At 41.8% G+C, this 13772-nt stretch overlaps 1 protein-coding gene across 1 annotated transcript in view; it reads right to left on the bottom strand.

The window, feature by feature from the left end:
- The window catches only part of LOC118414934 (dopamine receptor 2-like), an 18475-nt gene extending 13830 nt beyond the window's left edge, over positions 1 to 4645 (bottom strand). Inside the window, exon 1 of the mRNA XM_035819271.1 lies at positions 4560 to 4645. The gene's annotated coding sequence lies outside the window, so the exon portion shown is untranslated. The remainder of the gene's footprint in view (positions 1 to 4559) is intronic.
- Positions 4646 to 13772: the final 9127 nt, after the last annotated feature.

Here is a 13772-nt window from a genome sequence, read left to right as displayed (position 1 = left end):
TCACGTATGTAGCAACAACCTGCCAGCTGCCAGAAGCCTTAATTAACCCCCTACTATAACAGACAACCCGTTGAATGTTATACGGTAACCTTGCTGGGGGTGAGGAGATTGACCCTGTTGAACAAGTAACCCCAGACGTATGGAGAATGAAACCCCGAGAAGGACAAATCACCCGAAACGACCAGGGGACCTCCCCTTGAAGTATAAGTGACTATTGCTGCTCAAATCGTCACGTTTTCCCAGTTACCACAGATAGCAATTGTTACCCCTGCCTTTAAGGGCCACACGAGATCCCACCCCTCACCTACCGGCCTCTAGGGCCATTTTAATCAACTCACTGTGAGGCAATTTGAAGGGCTGGCAGACAGAGTGTCCCGAAGGGAGAATGGCCTGACCCGTGCCATCTTCATGCCGCAATTTCAAATAGATAGTGCCATTAACGTCAGAAAACGCTCGGGACGGGCTTTCGGTCACGACAAGTTTACGGCGAGGGCGGAGTATATCTGCCCAGGGTCAGACAAGTGTGATCTGATCCACGTCTGAGAGATGGCAGACCTGAAGGCAGCAGTCTACCAGAGATAGGACTGCTCTCACAGGGCGACAGGCAGAGGAACCGTTAACGCTGAAGTATACACATTATGACCTTCAAACTTAGCACTATGTGAGACACTTTCAGATTATGCTCTTCGACCGCAGTACCGCAACCTTAAGCAGTTTCAGTGCAATATCAATGGTTGTAAACTATCCAACATGCCACGATGGTGTTGTGGAGTTGGATCCATTGTCAAGAACGACAGAAAAACGAAATGACGTAATGATAGCTTCCTGTTGTACACACCTGTATACGAGTATATGAATGTATAACCTTTAGCAACAGAACATAAAATCTAAGGGGTCGAAAAAAACATTTCAGGTGCTATCTCCTGATACAGTAATACAATGCATGCAGCATCTTATGAGAGGGGCATCAAATGTAATGCTTGGGACATCTTTATGAGTAGGACCAACTCTCTTTTTCATCATAAGAACAAATTCGAGGCTGGTTGCATGCTTCACGCGTGAAACAACCTGATCACTGAATGAAATCATGTACAACTAACTGTTAGAGTTCAACGAACCCATCTCTTCGCCAAATAATCATGTCTTTATTTCAGACTTTAAGGTCTTGTTCATGTATTACTAAATAGCAAATGACTGCATGAACTATGTTCCTCACAAACACACAGATATTACCAAAAACCAGACTGTGACCTGACAGATGACCTGGTAGCATCCCTGGTCAATCAGAATTTCATGCTTGTCAAAGACTTTGTCCCCAGTGTAAGGGCGTCCAGCTCCAGCAAAACATCTGTATAACAGCTGTGTCCATAGATATAGGTCAAAATGAGATATATAGAGCACAGTTTATTTCTGTTAATAAGTTTTGCTGCAGTACCTTAGGAAGCCGCTAGGGGGGGCCCACTATCATATATATTATCTTCGTTTTCCTGACCCCTACCCACCTACCAAATATTATCAGGATTTTTTCAAGGCTTCTCGAGTTATGCATTCCACAAACAAACGGACGCACACACTCGGCCCGCTACCGTCCTAACGGAAAATGCTACGTCAACTATTTTCGAACACAACCTTCCTTTCCGCAACCGCTACTTAAATACTAAATATCATGAAAATCCATACACAGCTTCTTGAGTTAAATGCTGTTGGCATGGATTTATGAACTTTCCTCATTAATTATGCAAATTAGCTACTGATTTGCATAATTAGTATTACATTGTATAAGTCATCACTCATTCTATCTACATACTGAAAATCCTGATGATCCGTTTACACGTTCTCGAGTTATCCTCGTCCAAAGTTTGAACGGAAATCGGTGTCTGCAGTTCCCAAAAAGCCGCTAGGGGGTCCAAACTCACAGCAGTTACTCTCTGTTCCAAGGGCTATCTACCACTCAAAAATCATGACCACAGCATGTCCAGAACACGAAGTGTCAAAATTAAAAGTTTTGCTGCAGTACCTTAGGCAGCCACTAGGGTGCCCATTATCGAACTTGACCTTCGTTTTCCTAACCCCCATCCACCTAACAAATATAATCAGGATCCATTCAAGGGTTCTCGAGTTATCTTGCATACAGACAAACGCACATACAAATCCCGCTACAGCACCGTAGGTAAGAGCCAGGTAAACCATTTTCGCACTTGACCTTCCTCTCTAAAACCGCTACACACCTACCAAGTTTCGTGAAAATCGCCCAGCTAGATTTTGACTTATGCTGCCCAAAACAAACCGCAAAAAACATACCAAGCTCGCTGCAGTACCGTAGGAAAACGCCAGGTAAACCGTTTTCAAACTTGGCATTCCTTTCGACAACCGCTACACACCTACCAAAAATCACAAAGTTCCATCCACAATTTCTCGAGTTATATGCTGTTGACCTACATACAGACCCAAGTCAGCAATCTCATACTCTTCTTGGCGAAGAGAATTACGGCCTCATTCAGCTTTATTTACTTCTTGATATCTTGTTTTCGATACAAGGTTCATCTGTGACTAGTGCCATGACGTTTTGGGACCGTTAAATGCCACACGTACGGTTGGGGTATGCAAATGTACGTAATAGAGCATCACCCCAATCCTCCGTTAACACTTACCTTTCAACACTCTGTCAAGAAACGCTCAATCAAGTCAGAAAGAAGAAGGACAAGGATCTTAGGATTTATTTAAAGTAATATGTTACATGCTAGTAATAACCATTTGTCAAAATATATCATTTTCCGTCTAACAGCATACCTTTTCGTTCCAAAGATATCTTTAATCAATGAAATATCATGTCAAGAACGACTTCAATTGTAAAAGATGTTTTCATGACGGTTTTGTTGCTAGTTAAATTTGTCCCTGGAGAAAAGTGTTTAAAATTCAGGATAGATTCTCATGACACATAGCGTTTAAAGATCAGGCAATTAGAAATGTTAATGCTATTCCCGCACAAAATCGTGCAAAGAGCGGTGCCAATTTCCATTTTTGTAGCCCTAGTCGACACAACTTATACGCAATCACTACATGGGTCTGGATAACGGGTAGTGGTGTTTGTGTGCGTTCAACTTTCTCAATTTCTGAGTGCTAAGCAAAGAAAGCAGAATTGTACCATTTTAATGTATTTGATATGAATCGGCTGAGGATCGAACACAAGATCAACCGAATGTATGGCGAACATTCTACTCATCTGACCATTGTACCGTTTTGGTCCCTGGCTATAATCTATGAACCTGTTGTATGAAAGCATTTAGCAAATGTTCTTGCTTCCTATCTTCTTTCATGCGTCATGTATATATGTAATACGCAACTGATTATATGTAAAATGCTTTACCGGGAAAATTGGACCTTGAAGTCATAGAATGGGAAAGAAATGCCAATATTTGATGGGTCCAGGGCTTGTTACCAATCCATTGGGTATGAATTAACTGTCTATAGATGGTAGATTTTATGCCACGGTGCCTCCTACACCTGGTCGGCTTTTGTGATTAAAGATTGGGATGTAACTACACCAATCACTCCTGGTGCGCTACAGATGGCGCTAGCGAGGCACACCCATTTGTCACGGCAGGGGAACAAGGACGAGTAAAGGACAAAGACGTCAGTACTAATTTGATGGTGGGAGGCGTAACTGCTGCCCGGCAAGAGGAGATTGAAGACCTTATAACAGTCGTTAGTCACCCTGGCTTGGTTCCGCCTAATCTCCAATCAGATCCCGCGGTGGCATAAGACAGTATCATAAGCTGGCCTATTTTATGCCATCATGCCACGGGATCTGCTTGAAGAATAGATTCTGCTGACAGTCTTTCTTCCGCCCACCCGTCTAAAGGAGCATGTACTGTTAGAGGTTTGGTTGGAGAAAAAGGAAGTATGATTCATTAAAGAGTTGAAATTTACCTGTCTGGAAAGAAATGATTCTATCTAACTTAATTTTCTTACCGGCCTACCTATAAGGTATTTAAAAGCAAAGCCTACTATGTGGAGATGATTACTTTAGTTTGATATATACACATTGACAAACGTACGCAAGTGTGTACATTGTATTTCGCCGCCTTCGTTATATACCACATCATCATGCGTTGAAAGGGAAATGGCTAATTTTCATAACGTTTCATTTTAATTTGGACCTTTCTCAGATTTAATTGTTTACTAAGCAACACATGTCAGAAATGGTCACCGAAGTTAACCTTTGTTTCGATAAAGCAATCGATCAAACTTCAGGGCTGTCGCGTCCCTGAGCCTTGTAATCAATCATGGAGGGGAGGTCCTCCCATCGTGATCTCATATTCAGTTTGGACCAAGAAGCATGGAACTATCATGCGCATTTGGAAGCCGTGTCATATTGTCATTGTGCCGGTGCCTTTTTGTGCATATTCATAAGGCCAACAATGATGCACTCGAACCAGAATGAATGATCCTTAATTTCTTTCCTCCCCATGTTTCCTTCATGTTGTCATGTATAAGGTGCAGTCTAATAGGAACAAAACATATTTGGTTATTAGCAATATATCAAAAAGGTGACTTACTTCACGTCTACAGAGAAGATAGAAAGAACAAGACTCCGCCACAGCACACCAACTGATGGGTCCCATCTGTATACTGAGCACCCTGGAAATACATTATACACGTATCAGCATCATTGTCGATATGTAAGGCAAACCACAAAGCAATGGTATACAAACATTTTCCAGCACTGCTGTTGAAAAGCTTGTGGCATTCGCTTGATACGCTCTCCAACATGAAGACAGCTGGTCTTCTATTGAATCATCGTATTTGAACATATTTGATCTTTCCTGTGCACGTTTCTGCCATCTTCGATGATTACTTATCAGATTACATTTCACTAGGAACCCGCTCCTTTCATATATTTTCATTCGGCGTATCCATAACGATCTTGATTGCTTCATTTTCGTGAAATTGTTTGGGTATGTCTCTTCAAACTCCTTTTACTAGTTGGGCAATATTCTTGTGAGTTTTGAAATCACCTTGTATGAAATAGCTTAAAATATCGTGGTGTGTAATTCCAAGCAATTCAGAAGCTGGCAAAATCCCGTGGCAATAACATGACAAAAGATTAGTGTGAAATTCTGAACGTCTGTCGACGATCTTCGAGAAAACTCCCATAGCTCTTGTCAACGAGGACAAAGAAACTGTATCAATTATTGAGAGCAGACATGTTAGACTTCTTTTCTTTGTGTCTCCTGACACCCAGGGAGAAGAAGCTACAGTGGAAAACCTCCTCAATGTGGTCAATGACCGACCACATCTTTTGATGAAGGGACTTTGAGAAAGGAATCAAACCAAACATGACATTAGAATGCTTAAAGACTTGAGCTTTATGTTGGTCAGTATTTAAGATTATCAAAAAGGACACTAGATACTCATTTGAATACAATTGTATACGTAAAAGCTGTCCATGAGCGTGGTAATATGACCAGATTCTTCCTCCGCGCGAAGTCGACATTAAAACATTACGCGTAACATACTCGACTTGCTTGCTGACAATCAGGTAACATACGTTTACGCATATATCCCATTGGTAGCATTCAGACTAACAGCTTTTATTTTTTTTAGATATTTAATAACATATTCAAGGCAGAAGGATGCGCCTCTAACATGAATCCGTATGTTGTAGTCATTTCCAAATCTCATACCTGCATTCTTACAGGTCAACCCTTTGAGCAAATATCACCTTGAGCGCATATACCAGCGATGAGAAGACCATCAACAAGCTCCAACAACACAGAAGTGCATAGAAAGTTAGCCATGCAGGGATTCCGAGTGTGACAGCCGGACCGAGTGATTTCTGCACCATGACCATTACCCAGTGATAAACGTCGCAGATACCCTTCTTATAGGACATTATTCAGCAGTATTTTGCCAAGAACGATGGAGGAGTAGTAAATGGGATTAAGATTTACTTTCGAATCAGTAATTAGTCCTGAATTAGAAGTCATTAGTGGAGTGATTATCCCGAGGCATTGTTATATAATTATCCCCAGATAATACAGTTTATTGCGAATTTAATTTGAGGACATTACAGTGAGCTATCTCAATGAAGTTCCTACTGATGTATCAAATTAGCTCAAAATCAATAAGATGGCCTTAATTGCTTTTCTTTAAAGTCTAATCAGGTAGTGATGATAGCAGTAGGCAGTAAACCCGTGTTGAGAGAGCCAAGATCATCGTCAACAGATATCACTGACTACTTGCCGTAACGAATCATCATCTTACGAGGTTGAGACTTTTATTAAAAAAAAATATTTTACATTGACATTAGTTTTTTAACTTTACAAATTTGATGGCGAATTCCTGTCACATTGGGTCGTCAAATTTACATAGATAATCTACATTATGCACAAATGTGGTTCCAATGTCACCCAGAACTCCTATCCATGTACATGTAGCAGTATCTAAAAAAGCGTCAGACTATGGTCGATAACAAGGACAGACTGTTAGAGAACATCAGTGGGCCGGGGTTGGTAGCGCGGGTCATGACTTTCAGAGCCCAGATAAAAGAGAGATTACTAACACTGAGGACGCCCCTGGCTGCAAAGAGTGAGTAGTCGGCCCACTCAATAACAATAACAATAACATAAATACTTTGATGATACTTTAACAATAGAGAGCATTATCGGGTGAAATACGTATTAAAATAATGCACATATTTGGGGGTATAACGCTGCACACTTTTTTTAGCCATTTTCGATACCCATCAGACATCTTCTTCGGGGCCTGTAACGGGAGTGGTGCTTCTCGCCGCTATATGTTGCCGATGTAGGTGGCCCCTTTGTGACGAGAACCCGATCCGAAAGTTTGTACCCCCCTCGTCCCGGTTCCTGTACTTCAAAACGAGGATGCCTGAGGACATATATTCACGGGATGTCATTGACACTGACAATTTTTGAATGGACACTTTCACAAATGATTTATTGGGGGATTTTTGGCCATCGTGCGTCCTGCCAAGTGCCGAATCGTCCCAACAGGTGTCGAATCGTCCTGACGCCGAATTGTCCGACATCCATTGGGTACGCCTTATGACGCCATTTTGCACGAATGCACCCCAGGTCCTAGGTTTTGTTTTGTTTCGATCCCCCAGCTGTGGTATTTGGATCCCTGTGATATTTGTTACGTGGGCAGATGTCAGCTAAACCGATTATGGACCTCCTAGCGGCTTTTTGTAGTTCCGCAGCAGAATTTTCCACATCTTGTGTGACTATGGTGCCGGTGAGGATTTTCTAATAGCCCTTGGACTCATAGGTTCAAAGTGGTAAAAGTTTGGCCCCCCTTGTCGCTTTTTTTGCTTGAGACTTCGCAAAAGAAAGAAAAAAACTTAAGAGGGGATTGCCCGATCGTCATATTTTATTGTACTTAGCTAAGTGACTAAGTGATAACAACATTCTAATGTTCATTAATTTGGACCTATTTGTATGATCCACTGTGTTCCATGATAGGGCGAAGAGAGGACGTGATGTTGATAGATACATTTAGATTATGTAAATGAATACCTAATTTGTACAATCGAGGATACAATACCATAATTGAAAAGTGCATACTGACAGAAATTTAATACTTGCATTTACAAGTGAAATAAAAGTCAACATCGTTCAGAGGAATCATGGCATTATGTACATAATTCACAAGGAAATGCTACAATAGACTTCTTTGCTTCAATTAGACTTACATACTTTGAACAACTTGATACATGTTATTTAGGTAGAGAAGATCAACCGGTATAATGTATGGAGATGTGGACATTTCTTGCATACTCAATAAGAGCTAGTGTTGATGACAGACATGTGGTGGTCAGGAGGTGCGTAAAACTACAGCTAACAGCGTTCGTCAGTGTTGCTTGTTGGCACAGAGTGGTCCCAGATGAACAATGACTGGCACGTAGCCCGCCAGAGAAAAGTAAAGTTCACCCAGCCTGGAAACGGGATTGATACGTGATTACCTTACTACATGGGCTCGTTAAACAGACAAACCACAGATTCTGTCACTGATGCCTGTCGACGGATGACATGCGCGGCAACGGGTCAGTCGGCTGACAGAATAATCAGAGAGAACCGATTTATTTTGTAAGTGTGCTGAGTACTGGCTGTCGGCATGAAACTGATGTTGCTATTTTCACAGATAAACTACAGCTTCTTTAACATAACCTTTTATCTGCCTCACTGCCGATGACGGCCTGGGAACATATTTTGTTTATGCCTACAGTCACTACATCCGTCTCGTTTCACAGACAAACTACAGTCAACATCGCGGGTCTTTGAAAACTGGGGAAATGTCCTGAGGAGCAAGATTGACAAGTGTTCCTGCTGTGATCTTGTTTCTCAAACAGACTACAAACCGATTCATATGTGCCCTGCAGTGGTACAAAAGGGACGGAAATGCAGGACGTAGTTTGTGCATAGAGACAGATAGCCTCAGAAGTGGGTATTGTTTTCTAAAGGGTAATATGAAAAGAAAATCAATCAAACTGGTGCAATTTCATCTTGAATCAAAAAGAAGATAAATCCTTAATAATCCAGTATCTGTAGTTTCCCCCATGCAGAGGCATTGCGGAATGGATGATGGGCATGGTGACCTTAAGTATGTGTCTATGGTAAACTTGCTTAACATCTATGTTGGTTTTGGGTAGCAAATGCAAAAAATTAAATTAATTAAGCTGTCACTGCTGAATATTGATAAACAATTGTTTGGTTTCAGAAAAACATTATCTGCATAACCAGACCGCTTGTTCCTAGTGTTGACTTTACCATGATTCAATTGGATGAATTCTCTTGACGGTCAGATGTGGCAGATCGATATCATTTATTATCTGCCATCAGCTCGATTCTGTGATCCAACAGGTTTAGACTTTCTTCAGTCACTTAACGTTATTTACATATCGATTTATATACTCATTCATATACATTTATCTTCAGAATGCTTCTTAGGCGCCGATCAAGGGCAGTGACAGTGAATGCTGTATGAAATGTTGGTCGACTCCTTAGAGAATTTACCACTTTGCTTGATTAATTCTGTATTATTCCTGAATGTTTAACATTCATCGAAGTATCTCACAGTTTAGACGAACAGCAAATGGCTCATCTCATTTATCTAGATGAGATGGTTTGTAATGGGGTTGATAGTTTAATATCGCAACTCCAGCTAATTTCTAAACAATTCGACACCTATTACCTAAGTCTGGGCGCGTTAATTACCTTCGCTGCCTGCAGGAGAAGTGGTTGTGTATAGTCGATGTCGGCACGGGATTAGCCCGGCGATGAGTCAGTGAGTCGTGACGAGGAGCAGGCGGCAGCTGCTGAGGAGCCGGGCTGCTGTAATTAAACGTGCTGCTGAAGCCATGGCCAGGGCGCGGGAGGGAGGGAAAGCTGGGACTGTGGGACTACTAGGCGCCAGAATCCGACATTAATAGCTCTTTTTACAGACGTGAATGAATAGAAAGCATCGATCTAAAAGGTTGGAATCTTGTAGGTTGAGGACGTGTCTTTTCTGCCGACTGGCGTCTTTCATTGATCATTCATATCACATCTATCAGAGAAGAGGAATGTCTTGCCGCATTCTCGGCTCTGCCAACGGCCGGGACATTGTCATCGCTTTGAGCTTGAGCTGGGTGTCGTATAGTTGTGGTGCCTGACCTTTGCACGATGGAGAAATGAGTTATTGCGGGAGATCAAGAATAATATCTAAAACCAGAAAGCATGTTGATCATGATAATCCTGATGGGCCGGTGGAACACAAGCATAAGGCATACATATCCGTAAGCGTGGAATCTATGAAAGTTTTAAGATAGCTTGGCTGCCACCATCTAACAAAATAAGTCATCAATCGTGCCATGGGAACTACTGGATATGTTCAAGAAAAATGTGGTATTTCACGTATGTACATATTTCAGTGGAAGCTGTGCTGCCCTTGCGTAAAGGTGCCATTTATGTTGAAAGACACATCCTCCTCCGTTAACGTTGTGTAAGCATGTTGAGAAAATAACATTCACAATAGGGAGATTATACTCTCGATGTTTAAGACATGCACCGCCGACCATATCGTGTCAGGGATCACAGAGCAGATAAGAAGTGGGTTAGGGACATGGTTGGGAACATGCAGCTATTCTTCATCTGTACTGTAAGAATACCTGGTGACATCGAGGAGGTACTCCAAACAGAAAGGGCACTCAAAGATGACGCCCTAGGAAAGTGTAATGGACGTTATGCGCATACCACCACCACCTTCAACAAAACAAACAAGTGGCCGTAGATAACATACTCCGTGGCGTATTCATGGTTTCTGCCACATCAGTTGCAACAATATATATCATGTGGATGATATGGACTGTCCCAGACTAACAAATGAGAAATAAAGAAAACGAAGCCCTTATATTGCTGATAGCTTACCAAGACAAAGTATGTACTTTTTTTATTGAATGAATGAAAACCTTTATTGCACAATTTGCCCAACCGACCTAAGTACAGGTCACAACAAGTAATGATATATACATATAAAGGTGTCACAAATCTAGTCTAACACAAAAGTTCGGCTTCTTCTCGCTTCTTGGTAATAGTGAAAATGTAGGACTGTATGGGTTTCGCTATTGTCGGTTTGTCAAAACGCATGAGAAATATAAACTTGTCAGTGCTACTCATGTGTCTAAAATGAGGGAATCTACTTTCTATATAACTAAATAGAGTATTTCTATCATTCGCATACGTATCGCAATCAACAGTGAAGTGCACTTCATCTTCTACCATGTTTGAGGTACAAAATTGGCAGACTCTTTGTTCTAGAGCAGTGCGGTTGTGCCTTCCTGATTCAAATTCGCAGTCGGTGGCAACTGATTCTTATCATAACACTGGCACTGACCAATGCAATGTGCTAGGAAGCCAGAGTCTAACATCTGCCTAGGGATGCCTCTGCCGCGACAGCTGTTCTCTACATTAGAGAACCCATTACCAGACCCCCAAACCACATGGTCTGTTCCACAATACCAGGATTATAGGGATTATTTCTAAAATCATTACATCGATTATAACAACTGCTACCGCGAAAAAGCAACGTTCATCACCACGTAACTGCGTGCAGACGATAGGCCAAACTACATACAAATGGGGCAAAGGGAACATAGCGATACAGATTCGAACGATCAGCACATTGGACAACAATAAAACTCTGTCGTCGGAGGTTACCCTCCGTCACAGAGTAACAAACAGCGTCATTCTCTGGCATCGAGGCGATGAGTAGAGAGGGTGGTATTACAGACAGTGCATTGCATTGTTTCTGGTCACACTTGGCAAGACTGGCGAAATGGTATTATAAATGACTGTATCGATTCATGTTTGTGTTGTTCGGCTTGGATCACAAATCAATATTTAGACACATATATTGTGAAATTTAAACATAGAAAAGATGGGGGAATATTAAAGGTCAAAAGAGACGTGACTAGTTAACGATTCGGGTACGTAAGGGGAAAAACGAAACAACGACCTTTCCGGCGTTGATAGATATGAAAAGAGTGCTTGGAGGACATTATCGTTTCTTGGGCAAGTTCTCACATTTCCCATGTTCTCATGAGATCAACTTCGGCATCGACTTTTGGAATGCATATATATGTCCTTAAAAACGTCTGCACTCATCGTGCGATGCTGAAGATTTCTTATCCATAGGATCATGCATGTCTATGTTCTATTGGACATCAGGAGAAAACATCTTTAGTCAGCCATGCGTCTACCCGTGGTAACGTCAGATAAAGGAATCAGACAGGCTACAGTATGCCGCCTGTGTCGCTGATCCCATTTTAGGCCTTAAACCATCAAATTTACTTTGTAAATCTAAATTCATGATAGTGAACCACCCACATAGTTAAGCCCTAGATTGGCAAGGTGGCAATCAGCCAGGCCTCGGCTGTTTTCCAAAACTCTGTTCTTGCTCCTACTGATAAGTTTGCACTTGCTTAGACGTTTTGGATACTTTGAAAGTGACTTTGTTTCTTTGCTATGGCCTCATTATCACACGACGATTGACTATGCGTAGGTTACGCATATTTACTGTACCGAATAAGTACAATACAGGCTTTAGTGACCAAGCTGTGACAGATTGAACAATAAATATACAGTTTAAAGCAACTTCCTTATTCAAAGACCTTTGGTGTTTCCATATTTTGGTACCAAACTATACATGTCTTGTAGTTTTAAGTATGCACGTAGCGAAAACTGTCCACAGTTCAAGAAAATAACTATTCTCACAAGCAGCTCTATATGGAGCATTTACAACGTACTTATATGAGATATGATCAACTTGACAGAAGGTCTCCGTAGGGCGGACCGGTGAAGCCCTGCAACAGGGTACAGAACTTAATGCACTTTATTTATAGCGGGACTCCAGTAGGTCCGACCTTTTCCCGTCTAAAAGTCAAGTCGTGTTGTGATGTGTAAAATATTCATATAGGACGCCGTTCCCTCGTGGAAAATAATGAATTTTTCTGTGGTAAATTGGTCGGAAAGGCTGCAGCAGGACTAATCATAGCCGTGCTAAGCGATGTGCTCGGTCACCGCAGTGTCACATGTTCTGCCTCTTCACTCGGAGTCTGTGACGTCAAAGAACATGTCAGGGGACCAATAGGATTTTTCACAGCTGTATGATTTGGCAGTCTCAAATCGAATGTGTGATATTGCGCGCGCGCATATTGACTATTATTCGTTTTGTACGACTTTTAATTTAAGTCATGCATTTTCTCTCTGGATCATACGCTGAACCTGTTTGGTCGGAAGTCTGCCCTAGTTTGAAACCACGCACAGACCAGATGACAAGAGCACCAATAAAACTTCGGAACCTCATGTCTGCTCCGTGTTTATAACTGATTCTAAACAAACAAAAACATTTTACTTTTTGGTCAATGGAACAGGGTAAAACAATTCCCGTTTCGGTTTCTCAAATAGATGTGACACCACAAAATCAATTCACCAATTAAGCAATATATATATGCGACTTTGCAAACATACTTAAACAAAGCAGACATAGCTGTCATCAGCGCACCTCAGCATAAGAAGGCAAATCACATAGTGCTGTGTAGAAAGTGAGGGACTTTATGTTTTCAAACAACAGATTTATGCTATTCACATACGTTAGGTTGATAAACGACCATCATTTGACCCCGGGAAGATCCGGAGACGTCGAGGTGCATGCGTCACGCAGATTTGCACGGAAATGCCTTTGTTCTGACAGTTACTCATGCCTGCAATCTATACAAGCGGCCACGGGCTCAGGACCTACACCACCTCTACTTAACATCATCTGCCACTAGAAAATCACATGTATTGCATGGGCATAATAAAAATCGGGGCGGTTTTCTGCAATGCCAGCGTCACACACTGGGGGGGGGGGTATATACACCATGGCCTTTTTCTTCAAACTACAGACCAATTGCAAATATCACCACACTTAACAATCGTTAGGTTCTTACGTTATCATGAAAACAGACCGACACCCACACACCCGCAAACACATACGAACACATACGAACGCTGACATTCTACCGCCGTTCCTCTTTATGGATCATTCCTGATTTGTCCTACCTGATAAAGGGGGTGGGGGCACCCAATGCAGAGGGTCCAGTCAGTTGCAAAGAAAACAACTGTGAGCATCTTGTGGAAAACTTTGAGAAGATTTTCTTGACTCCCTCGCTCAAAAATTCCCTGTCGACTGAAATCACAGTCCTCCCATGTAGTTATATACTCTGTAAG

The sequence above is a fragment of the Branchiostoma floridae genome, chromosome 4 (genome assembly GCF_000003815.2).
Source record: "Branchiostoma floridae strain S238N-H82 chromosome 4, Bfl_VNyyK, whole genome shotgun sequence".
Classification (NCBI taxonomy): domain Eukaryota; kingdom Metazoa; phylum Chordata; class Leptocardii; order Amphioxiformes; family Branchiostomatidae; genus Branchiostoma; species Branchiostoma floridae.
The sequence above is the reverse complement of the archived record's forward strand: the minus strand, read 5'-3'. Positions and strand labels throughout refer to the sequence as shown.